The sequence below is a fragment of the Paroedura picta genome, chromosome 12 (assembly GCF_049243985.1).
Source record: "Paroedura picta isolate Pp20150507F chromosome 12, Ppicta_v3.0, whole genome shotgun sequence".
NCBI lineage: Eukaryota > Metazoa > Chordata > Lepidosauria > Squamata > Gekkonidae > Paroedura > Paroedura picta.
The window spans coordinates 24513125-24526628 of NC_135380.1; the positions used below are offsets into that span (position 1 = coordinate 24513125).

The window sequence follows — 13504 nt, forward strand, 5'->3', positions numbered from 1 at the left end:
GAGTGTGCCTACAGGCTAGCAAGCACTTTCCCGCAAAATATGGCATTATCCCTCCCACCATCTCAGTTACCTCATGAAAAAAAAACCTCACTGGGAAAATGACAAACTGTGTTTTGAGTCTGACTACAAGCACCATAGAATCATAGAATCATAGAATCATAGAGTTGGAAGGGGCCATACAGGCCATCTAGTCCAACCCCCTGCTCAATGCAGGATCAGCCCAAAGCATCCTAAAGCATCCAATAGAGCCTCTTGTGGCGCAGGATGGTAAGGCAGCAGAAATGCTGTCTGAAGCTGTCTGCCCATGAGGTTGGGAGTTCAATCCCAGCAGCCAGCTCAAGGTTGATTCAGCCTTCCATCCTTCCGAGGTCGGTAAAATGAGTACCCAGCTTGCGGTAAACGGGAATGACTGGGGAAGGCACTGGCAAACCACCCCGTATTGAGTCTGCCATGAAAACGCTAAAGGGCATCACCCCAAGGGTCTGACATGACCCGGTGCTTGCACAGGGGATACCTGTACCTTTACCTTACAAGCACCATCTACTTTGTCCCCCGTAACTAAATCAGAGTTCAATTTTCTTTTTTAAACCCCAATAACATTAAACTGAAAGAATTTTCATAGGGATGTGGTGGACTCCAGGGGTCAGTATGCTTGCATTGGATAATGCACTTTCAATGCACTTTAGAGGTAGATTATCCTATTCCACACAGAAAGCACAGTGAAAGTGCACTATCTGACATGTACAGAATGGGCCCAGGCATGTTCTGTGGCCTGCAGCCCAACCACTGCCATAAAGATTTTGAGTTTTGCATGCAAAAGTTAAGCCCTTCTACGGAGCCCATGTGTCTTCTGGTGCTTGTGTAGCAATAAGGGGAGTTGGAGGTGAACAATCATCCCTAGAAATAAACAGAATGGAGCTTCGCAGCTGCTGTAATGAGACTCAAAACATGTTTTGTTAGTTTCACAGTCATGTTTTTTAGGCTTGACTGCATTTCTTTATGTTCCCTTTCTTGTGAGGAACTGAACCATAAGGGTTTTAATGGAGGGTGTGAATTTGCCGCGATAAGCCACCTTAATGGGTACTGGTTTCATTAAATGCATCTTTTAAAACTTTCAAGTTAAAAAGTTAAAAATGAAATAAATTTTAAAAGATGTAAAAGTTTTTAAAAATAAAACTTTTAACTGCTCACACACAGGGACACCAGATGGGGATTGGCAGCTGCCACGCTCACTGCTGGGCTTGATTGGTGGCACACAACCTGATGCCAATCTTGACTTGCCCCCTCCCTCCCTCCACTCTTTCATTAAAATCTCAACGGTTCAGTTCCTTGCATGAAAAGAAATGCAAAGAAATGCAATCAAGTCAAATGGCAATAGAGGGCACAAAGCAGAGAAACTAATCCACTAGCCCTGAAAGAATGGGGGAACTGAGTGGAGGCGTGGGGTTGCAGAGATAGGAGAGGGGAATAATGCCACATTTTATGGGGAAATGCTTGCTAGCCTGTTCTGCATGTGAACACACACAAATCATCACTTCTGAGCCATGTTCTTTAGTTTTGAAAATTTCCCCCCAGCAATCTAAGTTTAGTGATAAATCCATATTGAAACACTCAAACTGCTTGTAAACCCTCCCCCCGCCCAAATCACATGATGGGGAAAGTAAGCAATAATGTACATTGTACACCAATGAAGAAAAAGAGTTGTTTTTCATACCCCACTTCTCAAAGTGGCTTACAATCACCTTCCCTTCTTCTCCTCACAACAGGCACCCTGTGAGGCAGGTAGGGCTGAGAAAGCTCTGACAGGAGTACTCTGTAAGAATAGCTCTGATAGGACTGTGCCTAGCCCAAGGTCACCCGGCTAGCTGCATGTGGAGGAGCGGGAAATCAAACCTGGCTCACCAGATTAGAGGCCGCCACTCCTAACATCTACACAATGAAGGATATGCACAGTGAAAGCAAGGGAAAATGCAGATTGAAAAAGAAAAGCCAATGGACATGGTGAAAGCAAGGCTAAACACTCATGTATAATAGTCCAATGCCTTTGGCAACAGAACCCTGGGCCATTAACAGGCTAACCCAGGCTAAGTTACTTCCTCCACTGCATTATGCTCCCACTGAATATGAATGCACTAATATTTCTCTAGCCCCAGTTATTAAAAGGGGTGCACATATTTTGTCCAGGGGCTTGATCCAGCCAACCTCTTGGTTCAGTTTTGCATATTTTCCCTACTACAGGTATTCCTGATTGTACTTTCAGATATTAAGCTGGGATCCCAAAAGCCACAAAACACACAGTTTCTGCCTCATTGCTTTGCTATTTCTTTGCCATGAAAAAAGAATTGCTCAGATTTCCCATCCAATCCATTTTTGGAACCAACCTTAAAAGACCTGGCTGTTGTTTTCCTTCTTTCTTCAGCTGTAGCTCTTTGGCTTCCTCTAATGGTTAGAATCAGAAACAACTGAGGTTCTGAAAAGGAAATGGGAAATGTTTATCAAGCGTTGCAAATTGTAATTATGCGCTTTTATGATTAGACATTGCTAATTGTTATGTTTCATGTTCAAAAAATTACAGTTAGAGCTTCAGAAATGTCATGCTGATTTTCTTTTTGCACCATTGCTTTCAGTGCTCTGAATGTCCAATAGCTACTTATTTCATTGGCCATGCAAGCAGAGGGCCCTGAGTGACAGGCAGCTCTACGGAGGACATTGATTTTCCTGTCCACAGAGAACTCTAGTTTTGAGTTTCTCCACTACATATCTCTGCCATTTGGAGATTTTTAGTCATAGGAAGGCTTTTTCCCTTGCGGGGTGTCTAGTACTCCCTTCAGCAGCTTTGGCAAGGCGATGCAAAAAGTTTTGTGTGGCAGTTTTTAGAATTCATCAATTATTGGTGATGAATTTATACACTCTAGTATTTTAATGTTCTTCTGTTTATTGTTAAGACATATTCCCTTCTGAAGGTGTACCTCCCACCGAATTTTATCTTAGGCATAGGACTAATTTATATTATATTATGATGATGGATAAAAATCTGGTAAGATTTGTGCTGAACTATAATAAAGATCAGGCTTATTTTGGTCTCAAGTTTTAGAATAATCAGCATTTATGTAATGTTTTGTAATCTGGGTATCTTTAAAAGTGATGAAGATAATAAAGTCGAGTTCTAACTGATCACTGAGTGATATTCCTGGGTCAACAGAATGGATGGTTTCCTATGTTATCCCATAGTAAATTGAATGCACTCTGCACATGCTAAAATGGTACCCATTTTCTTTATAATTACTTAGTGTTCCAATTCTTTGTTTCTATCATACGATCCTGGAACTGAGAACCACCATCTGAGGCCCTTGTTTTAGTAAGAGCTCAGATTTGACTGTTTTACCTTGAAGATCACTCCTAAAGAATTGATACTTAGCTGTGTGTGAATAGATTTGTCCATTTGGTCTTTCCACTAGTATAGAATCATAGAATCATAGAATCATAGAATAATAGAGTTGGAAGGGACCTCGTGGTTTCCTTTGGTATGAAGTCTTCTGAAAATGTCTCAATTTTTCTTTCCTTAGAAATCATCAAGATCTAACCAAGTTTGAACACAGCCACATGTGCCTGTATATGCGCAATGGAATACCTATGAGGAATACTATAGTTCATAACGCTATGAAAAGCTATTGGCATTTGACTCTCTGCTCTGAATGAGGGAGAATCTCTTATGCTTGTTGGCCTATAAGGTTTTCTACAGAATATATGAAAAATGGACTAATGCAAACTAGAGCTTGGAAGAAATACCTTAGAGTTGCATGGCCTTCTTCAGCTGCTACTCTGCAAAAAGGCAAAATCTGCAACTCCTATACACATACATTCCATTTTGCAAATGCCACCTTGTGGAATGACCAGCCTGATGAGGTCAGCTCTCCCATTCAGAAACGTTCCTGGCTATCTACACACTACAAAAAATGTAATTATTCAAAATGACTTTTTAACATAGATAATAGGGCTGAAATGTTTAGAAATGTGGGCTATCCTACTCTGTAATTTGTAGACTATGCTGCTGTAACTATGTAATTTTTGCACCATTTAACATGTCATGTTAATACTTGTGCTTTGTCTCTGATTCCTGGTTGGTTCCAGACTTCTGCAATCCAAATCCTATTCCATAGTGTGTTGGGTGTTCCATCCTGCTAATTGTATTGACTTATTCTATCAAGTCCCGGTGAAAAAGGCAGACTATAAATAACATAAATAAATACATTTTATTCTCTATGCACAGAACAGATTTTAAACATCCAGAACAACAGAGATTGTTATTGAATATGCTGAATAAGAACTAAACCACCTTGTTTCCATTTTGCTTGGTACTGTATCTTTTCCACACTGATAAAAACAAATATATAAAAACAAATATATAAGAGACCCAGTTTGATGTAGTGGATAGGAGTGCGGACTTCTAATCTGGCAAGCCAGATTCGATTCTGCGCTCCCCCAAATGGGTGACCTTGGGGTCTCTACAGCACTGATAAAGCTGTTCTGACCGAGCAGTAATATCAGGGCTCTCTTAGCCTCCACAGGGTGTCTGTTGTGGGGAGAGGAAAGGGAAGGCGACTGTAAGCCGCTTTGAGACTCCTTTGATTAGAGAAAAACAGGAATATACCTTTTACTGTAAAGATAAACATTAAGTCAAGGAATATGTTTACTATTATTAATGATGAAAAAAACCAACCAAGTGGATACAAATACTTTACATTATATCACAGCCTCTAGAATCTGGCCAAAAATTAAATTCAAGTACAACTGCTGATATGCCCTAAAAATAAGATGCTCAAATAAATCAAATTTGATGTTTATGTAAACTCCTTATCTCAAGCAACTGACTGATTTGCTTGGATACTGAATAAGGTTATCATCACCCTGCCTCTCTAGCCAAGTACTAAAGGCTGCCTACCTAACAACAGTAAAATCAGAGTCCAGTAGCACCTTTAAGACCAACAAAGATTTATTCAAGGCGTGAGCTTTAGAGTCGAAAGCTCATGCCTTGAATAAATCTTTGTTAGTCTTAAAGGTACTACTGGACTCTGATTTTATTGTGCTACTTCAGACCAACACGGCTACTCATTTGAATCTACCTAACAACAGCTCTGTCTGAAATTTTTCAAAGGAGTTGGGACTTAGCACCATAGATAAAACACAACAATGTATTCGTTCATCAACTTTTTTTTAGTCTGAAAGCCACCCTGCAAATACTTGCCCCCCCAAAAGGTAGCAATTTTGTCCAAAATCCAGTTGGGGGGGCAGGAATAAGAAGAAAGCTTTTTATGAATTTCAGGATTTTGGAAGCAAGGGATCAGGAGGAAGCTTTTTATAGATTTCAGTTTGGCCAGAAGCCCAGAAGAAAACAAATTCATTGAAATGCAAGTCAAGCTTAGAAACTGTAAAGCAAACGGGGTTGATGAGCAGAAACTGAAGGCCAAACTACATACTTGGGCCTTATAAGTGTTCAGTCCAGGTTTTCCAGACCCAACTCAGGTTCCCTGCAGCCAGGCAGCAAGATGCAGGAGATGGCTTTTAAAAAAAATAAAGGAGACCAAACAGGCTTTATGTGCTGCCACAGGGGGAGGAAAGACTCCAGCCTCTTGCCCCCCACCCCCATTTTCTCATGCAGAAACAGCAGGGGAGGGGGGAGTTATTGCCTAATTTTTGCTGCTTCACATGCACAGAATATTCTGTGTGCAGCAGCAGCAAGCAAAGGGAAAAACCACCTCCCAGTGCTATTTTCATGTAGGAAAACAACTGGGGGTGGGGGTGGGGGGACAGAAGCCTTTCTCCCCCCTGTGGGGGCATTCCAAGCCTATTTGGGCTCTCCTTAATTTTTTAGAAGCCTTTCTCTGCAGCTGTTGTGTGGCTGCAGGGAGATTAAGTTGGTCCTAGGGAGCCTGAACCCAATTCTTTAAAACCCAAAATGTGTCATTTGTCTCTGAGCTCCAGCACTTTTTGAGGGATGCAGATGCAGAAAAGGGCTGGTGTTGGCTGAGTTGTTTTCAAAGGAAAACAAAATGAATGAGCCTTTTGTATTGCTGGGGGAGAGATTGCTGCACCTTTTGTACTGCAAAGGGGAGGAATTGTGCTCCCTATATACTAATTAAAGGCACAAGACTCCCTGGAAGACAGCAATGCTGTTTCCTTAGGAAACTGAGAGCCAGATTAGACAAGACGGCACTATCTTGATCAGCCCATTGCATATGCTCTTGTCCCTGACATCCTGCATTTTCACAGGTGCAAGGCAAAACAAGAGTGTCTCAGCCTACCAAGCTGTGGGTTCTCACAACAATTCAAAATTACTTTAAAATAGAAATAGCAGCCTCATTCATTCATTCATTCATTCATTCATTCATTCATTCATATACCGCCCTCCCCTGTGGCTCAGGGTGGTTTATATAAAACATAGAAAACAGTACGTGGAACTCAGCTTTTCACAATAACATGGCAGCCATGAAGATACCATCATATCAAGTTTGGCCCTATCAGAAACAGTAAGGATAGATATAATAGATGTGTCCTTTTCTTTCTTGAGCTCCACAAAGAACTGCATGGACCCCAAGAGGTCCACTGTGCTGTTTCCAACCTCTCTTTCTGAGCTTGTCACTTCATCATCTCCCTTATGCAAGATGATGAAGCTCCTCTGTTATAGGGGAAGACACTTCCAGGACATGGGGCAGGGTTTCCAGTGACCTCAACAAGGAATTTCCATGAGGGCACACAGCCTTTTAAAAACACTATAGACATTCCCCCTCAGATGTATGCTGCTCCTCATAGAGAGTGGATTGAAATGCTTGCAAATGCCTCTGAGGGAATGAATAAATTAATTTCTTCTGGTATAATGTTGTCATAGCAGAGGTGGGAGGGTCTGCATTGAACAAAGAGTGTCTCAAGCTTCCATTGGTTGGCAAGGGACTAGAGGCTGCCTGCTTTCCCCATTAGTGTACGGTGGCATAGGGAAGGAGATCAAAAACATGCTAGTGTTTATGCATGCATAAACAGGCATTTTTATGATCGCTGCAAACAAAAAGTAGTTTTATAGCTAGTTTTAAATACCGCACTGAAAAGACACAATGGCTGCTATGAGGGGGGTAATGCTGTGCAGAATCAAAAAATACTATGGTGGCTTTTCTGTGGCGAAACAAGCTCCACATGCAGAAATTTTTAAAAAGTCTTTTTGGGCAGACTTTTTGCAAGGTATCCTGCCATGCATAATACACCTAGGAATTCCCCTCCTCTCTCTGGTGCTTTCTTTTCTTTGCCAACACGGAGAAGTGATTTCCACGGCTGTTCTCTGTTCTTTCATTCTGGAGGTAGAGGAGATTTCTTTCTCTCAAAAGTTTTCCTTTTTTGTCATCAATACTCATTTTAGTAAAGAAGAAACTACATTTAAGGAAGACATCTTTCTGTTTTTTCCTCAGGATTGAGCTGACCAAATGGCCATTGTCTGTGCCTTAACTGCCTCACGGTTTATACGAAAGAAATGCCTACTCTTACTGTCACCAGTAGACATGTCTGATTCAGTTTGATCTGGACAAAACGTACCCAATTCAGCCTTGATTTTGGCACAAATCAGCCAAATCCAGTCTGAACCACCCTTTCCCAATAAGCTTAAATGACCAATCTTGCTCAAATTGTCAAATTGCGATTCGACATGATTCGGTGATTTGAGCAAATGGCCATTTAAACTCCCTTGTCTCCTTGTTGAGGGAGGAAACTTGGCTTACCCTGTGATAGCCCGTCTCCTTCCATTCAATGTTGACCTAGCGTCCAGGGAAGAAGTTTGCAAATGGAGCCTAGCAGAAGCTGCCCTCAACCCTCTGTTCTCTCCTTGCCAAGGGAGGAAGCTTGGCTTACCCTGTGATTGCCACAGTTTCCTTCCTGTCAACGTTGACTCAGTGCCCATACAAGAACCTTGGAGGTGCGGCTTGGCAGACAATGTCTGATCGAAAGCAACATTCTCTCTCTGCCTTCATTCAGAACTGACCATAAACCCAAAGGTGTGATCTGATGGAAGGCCTTTCTTTTAAAGGGCCTGACTGAAGGAAACTTTCCCTTGGATGCCCTCAGTTTCAAGGAGAAACTCTTGGAGGCATGGGTTCACAGAGCCTTGCAATAATTCTCCATGGCTCTTAGTGATAAGAGTATTTAGCCTTTCACTTGGGATGGTTTGTACCTCTTCTGCACCTGTAGTTTTAGAGAATGGCTGTGATGGCCCTATGGCCTAACCAGGGTTCTTTTGCCCAGTGCAATGCTCCCAATTATCACACTGAGAGGAAAGGGTTTCTAATATTTATTTACTGCAGAAAAAAACCAGACACAGGGAAGTTCCCAAATCTGCACCAAGAATAATACAATTACATAGTGTTAAATACCCTCTCCTTGGAGGCTGGCAGAGATTATGCCCTCTCAGGAAAGGCCAATAGCCTAAGGTTTCTACCCCTCATTCCATGTCATGGGACCATCCTGCAGCTACCGAGCCAACCCTCCATAACCTACTGACAAGGTCCAAAAACTATTTGCATGCCTCCCCCACCCCCTTCAATTGTCTACATAAACAGTAGCGACAAACACTTCCTCTGTTCTTCCTCCCGGTCTTGGGGTTAGGTCAGTTCAACATAAATGTAACACAGGCATTAGCGTCTGGGATCCTCCCTCCACAAGCTTATCCAAAAAACCTACATTCCAGAGAGGAACAGGCTGCTTTCTCTGCCTGGCAAGAACTAAAGACTTGAATCATGACAGACCGGCATGCAGAATTATAGCCAATCCCTAATAACTGTAGAAGGCTGCAATCATTTTCCGCTGAAATAGGTGGAGTTTTTCTCCCTATTTCTTGTTATTAGTCTGTTGGGAGACAACGGACTTATGCTTAAGGCCTGCTGTGTTTTATTTCACTACTCTCTATTGGGACTACCTTGATTCCAAGGTCAGAACTACAAGGTCTCTACACTCCAAGGCATCTTGCTAGCACCTAGTTTTAAAAGCTGATCCAGCCACCCTAGTACTCCACCTTACTGCAGGCTCTCAGCACTGATACTGAACCCCAAGGGGCTTTTCAGCACAGGTTCACTTCAAGAACATGTTACCCTCTTCAGTTGGGGGGCAGGGGTTCAAAACAGTAGATGACAGCCCCTTTAAGGCATTAAAAAAGTTGAAACATGCCAGACGTTAAGTAGTTTTCAGTATAACAATGTTTATCATAAGCCCCAGAACTTCACCACTAGATGTAGAACTAAATCACAATGGCTATGAACATAGGAACAGAGCCAGTCCTAGCAAACAATGTCCAGTAACACAGGGAAAGCAAAAGTCCAAACCTTAACTTATAGAAGGGCAAGGCAGCTTCTTATCAGCTTCTTCAAGGGTTCTTGCTGCTGCTCTGGAGCTCCTCCCTGGCTTGGGCCTGCAGAAAAATTAGCAGATTTCCCCCAGTCACGCTCTGGGCCTTCTCTCTCCTGCTCCAGAGCCAGACTGATTATGGGGTGGGGCTTTTGCAGCTAATATTATGTGAGCAACTTAACCGACTGCCCATGCCCAGTGACCTTTGGCTCCCTCGAACTAAATCCTAAACTGTTTAATGGAATTATTACAACAAAAATGACATGGGTTACACAGAGGCAAGGCTTCCTGCTGCCATCTCCATGAGGACCTCAGAAGTAATCAGAGTATGCTGTTTGGGGGGGAAACCTAAGTAGTTTGCCTCCTACATGACAAAGCTGTGCCTTTAATCTGGATCAGGCGGCTTACGCTGCCCTAGCCCATGCTAGGAATTACTGTTGAAACAGACAAACAAACATAAGTCCCCAGAGACGCTGGAAATGAACAGGCTTTCTCTCGGTTTCTTGAGTTGTCTCTTCTTAACCTCCTTCACATACTGTGATGTCTAAACTCTAAAGTTTATTTACGTGTTTCTTTCCCCATGTGCAAGATGCCCACTCCCACTGCTGGCATCTCCTATTGATAAAAGCCTCCTGTGGGATTTACTGTACAAGAGCAAAGATACCCACTAGCCTGCTCTATTGTCCCCAAGTCTTCCCACACTTCCTTTTCACCCTTATGTCACATGGTGGGCTCAGACCCAAGATCTTCCCCATCCTATCTCTGGGTGGGGGTGGGGAGCTGCCTGTATCCCATAATTGCTTTACTCAGGCCGGTGATACCCTTGGGACAGGGAAAACTGCAAATTCAAATGATTCTTATGTATTAGGAGTTGGCTTTTATACCCCACTTTTCACTGCCCAAAGGAGTCTCAAGGTGGCTTACAATCCCCTTTCCTTCCGCTCCCCACAACAGACACTCTGTGAGATAGGTAGGTCTGAGAAAGCTCTGACAGGACTGCTCTGTGAGAACAGCTCTAACAGGACTGTGACTAGCCCAAGGGTAACCCAGCTGGCTGCATGTGACGGAGAAGTGGGGAATCAAGCCCAGCTCTCCAGACTAGAGGCTGCCGCTCTTAACCACCACACCAGAAACAGAACAGGAACATGAAAGTTTCTTGTGAGGTTAGTGATTGTGCAATTCACAATATTCCTGTGCCTGTGAATGCACACTAAGCCCCTAAGAGTGACAAAAATCTTGTACATTTCAATGCAGGGGATTTCACACCTAAATGCCAGGATTGCTTAGTTAAACATATGCGTTAGACAAAAGTGGTAATCATTAAATAACACATTGCCACATTAGAAAACTAGTTATTCCTTTAGCAGAGTATCCAAGCTCTACAGAATCTCACCTTGTGGCCATCCTCTTTTTTTCACAATAGTTCACAAAGTACAGTCTCTTATTTTGTTTGCAGGAGAGCCAATTTCAAAATTGAGGGACCCAATATCAAATCCTCAGGAAAACTTGCTGGATTACCTAACCTACTCCACAGGGTTGTTGGTAGGATGATAAAATAGACTGGAGGAGTGTGACTTTGTAAGCTGCTTTGAATGTGTGTGTGTGTCCGTGTGTGTGTGTGATTGTTATTATTGTTATTTTTTGTAAAGAGATTGTTCAGGAAACCTAACAGCAGAAAACATTATAAATAAACCATACAAAGCCTTCTCCATTGCATGCTCCTTTCCTATGAGCAGGAAAATTCTAGCATGTGAACTCCCACCTGACTTCCGAAGTGATTGAGCAGACAGGTTTACTATATCAATGAGAAGTAGGCCACCGTACCCCCAGGGAATCCTGTGGTGTGGTGCTCTTTGTTCACTCATGCTCTCTGCCTGTGGCAAACTGCATTCTTTGCTATGTGATTAGAGGGGCCTGATGTGTCCTCCATGAAACAAAAAGTCAACAGGTGCAGTGTGCTACAGATACCTGCTTTAATCCATTATGAACGGAAGCAATTCTCTGCAACCTATTGATGGGCTTGTGATCTCACTGCAGATCTCCATCTGCCTTGCATTGCACATCTGAGACATTAGAGGGAAGCCAATGCCTCTTGCTGGGCTACCAACTCCAGGTATGACCTGGAGTTCTCCCATTAGTACACCTGATCTCCAGACTACAAAGGTCAGTTCCCGCGGAGGAAATGGCAGCTTTGAGACACAGATTTGCTAAACTCTCTGCCCTCCTTAAACTCCTCCTTCCTCAAGCTCCATCACCAAAAGTCCAGGAATTTCCCAAACTAGAGATGGCAACCCTAAGACTCTTGCCGAATTGTTAGATTGTTGCTGTGTGAAAGTGCCCATGACCACTGTTGCATCAGGGTTATTGGCCATAAAATGTCAACATGGTCTTCAAAAGTATGTGAGAATAACATCCTGATTATAACCCACTTGGAAGGGTCCCTCTGGTCATGGGATTTTGTGTCCATTTGCATCCCCATTAGCCCATGAAGGACAATACAGTCAAGAAAACCCCAAAAAGAACATACGAGAATTTTGTGTGTTCTCCCATCATTTTTATTTTAAGTGGCACAGATCCAAAGTGGAACAAAACACTGGCATTGGGAAAGGTGCTTAACATTTTCTCCCAATGTCATATTCTCAATCTAAATTGCCCCTATGCTCTTACCACGCAAAGCAAGGGCATGTGGCTTATCTATCTTGATGGACTTTTACCAAGAGGTTTCACATTACCTCCACCACCACTGAGTTAATATAATCAGGTGGTAAAGAAATGGCAACCATCAAAGTGTGATACTGATCAGGGTAGAGCTTGCAAAATGATTTGTAGTGTGAAAGGGGAGGGGGGATATCAAGCACACCTCTGTTTTCCTCTGTGAAACACTGAATGGTATGATTACTCCAGAGGGTAGGTGGTATGGGTTGGTACTTGGAAGGAAGAATCTGCAGAGGAAGAATCTGCAGAGGAAGAATCTGCAGAGGAAGGCAATGGCAGACCACCTCTGCTTCTCACTTACCTTGAATGCCCCATACTGGGGACAGTTTAAACTGGCCGTGACTTGACTGCACTTTGCACACATAAACACACATGTTTACTCTGCAAAGAGCGATGGACACAGATAGCACATTGAGTTTCTGTGTGTGACCATTTCCGCACAAGAAATCTGCCCCTGCCCTGCCTCTCATTGTTCATGGGTTTTCATGCTGCTCGCTGATGACATTGGCAAAACATGCGGTTTACAATCCCGTTTTAATAAGCAGGAGGTGGTGCACATTTTACGCCTCTGTACGGAAACGGTCTCTGTGTTTTATGTAATGCGTTCTCTACATGGATTCTAAATGATGTACTGGATATATCCTCTGTGACTGTAGAAATGAATACTGGAAATTCTAAAAATGAATCCTATTTCTTTTTGTCTGCACTTGAAAAGAAACCATATTAGTCTGTAGTAGTTTTTTTTCCCCAAAAAGCAGGAGTTTTGTGGACTAAAGAGTAACTATACCATAAACAATTAGAATACACAGTAGTATATAGTTTATTCTAATGCATTCTTTTCTGGACCAGAACCTACTTTGTAGCCTCTAAGATGCCACAGGACTCCTGTTTTATCTCTGCCAGTGGGATAATTAGAAAAAGAAATTATCCAGTCTTTCAAACAGCATCATTGCATACCTAGTGGGTTACATTTCTACAATTAATTATATTTTCTGAATCGTATTAAAAATGGTCAGGAGCAAAAGTGTTACCAAACACTAACCAACGCCTTTCTTGTGTTTAAGCAGGAATAAGGAGATTTTTTTTTCTTGTCAGTCCTATGCCCTTTTCCCCAGATGTTCTATATTTCTTCTTGAAAATAGAGTGTGGAAGGACTTACTTTCGCTCTGCTTCTCTCGTGCTTCCCTTAGCACATGCCCGCATATCCTTAGGGACACCCCCTTCCATCCTTTCCCTTTACATTATTGATTGGAGAGGAGGTCAGGCCGATGAAGGAAAATGCACCAGCATTCTTGCAAACTTTCTCCAGGATTTTCTCCTTAGATTTCCTCAGACTGCTGAAGAGCGCCTTCTTCTGTTTCCTTAGACTGCCCTATTTTTGTTGTTCCCCTCCCCCCACAACATAACATTATGA

General features: G+C 42.6%; 1 protein-coding gene across 3 annotated transcripts in view; it reads right to left on the minus strand.

Moving 5' to 3' along the window:
* The window catches only part of PROM2 (prominin 2), a 56932-nt gene extending 47425 nt beyond the window's left edge, over positions 1-9507 (minus strand). For 2 of the 3 annotated variants that reach the window (XM_077305838.1, XM_077305839.1), the window contains exons 1-2: positions 9354-9507; positions 2382-2470 (exon numbers count right to left, since the gene is read on the minus strand). The gene's annotated coding sequence lies outside the window, so the exon portion shown is untranslated. Of the gene's footprint in view, positions 1-2381; positions 2471-7760; positions 7781-9353 lie in introns of those variants that run through there. The other variant, XM_077305840.1, reaches the window with a different exon arrangement.
* Positions 9508-13504: the final 3997 nt, after the last annotated feature.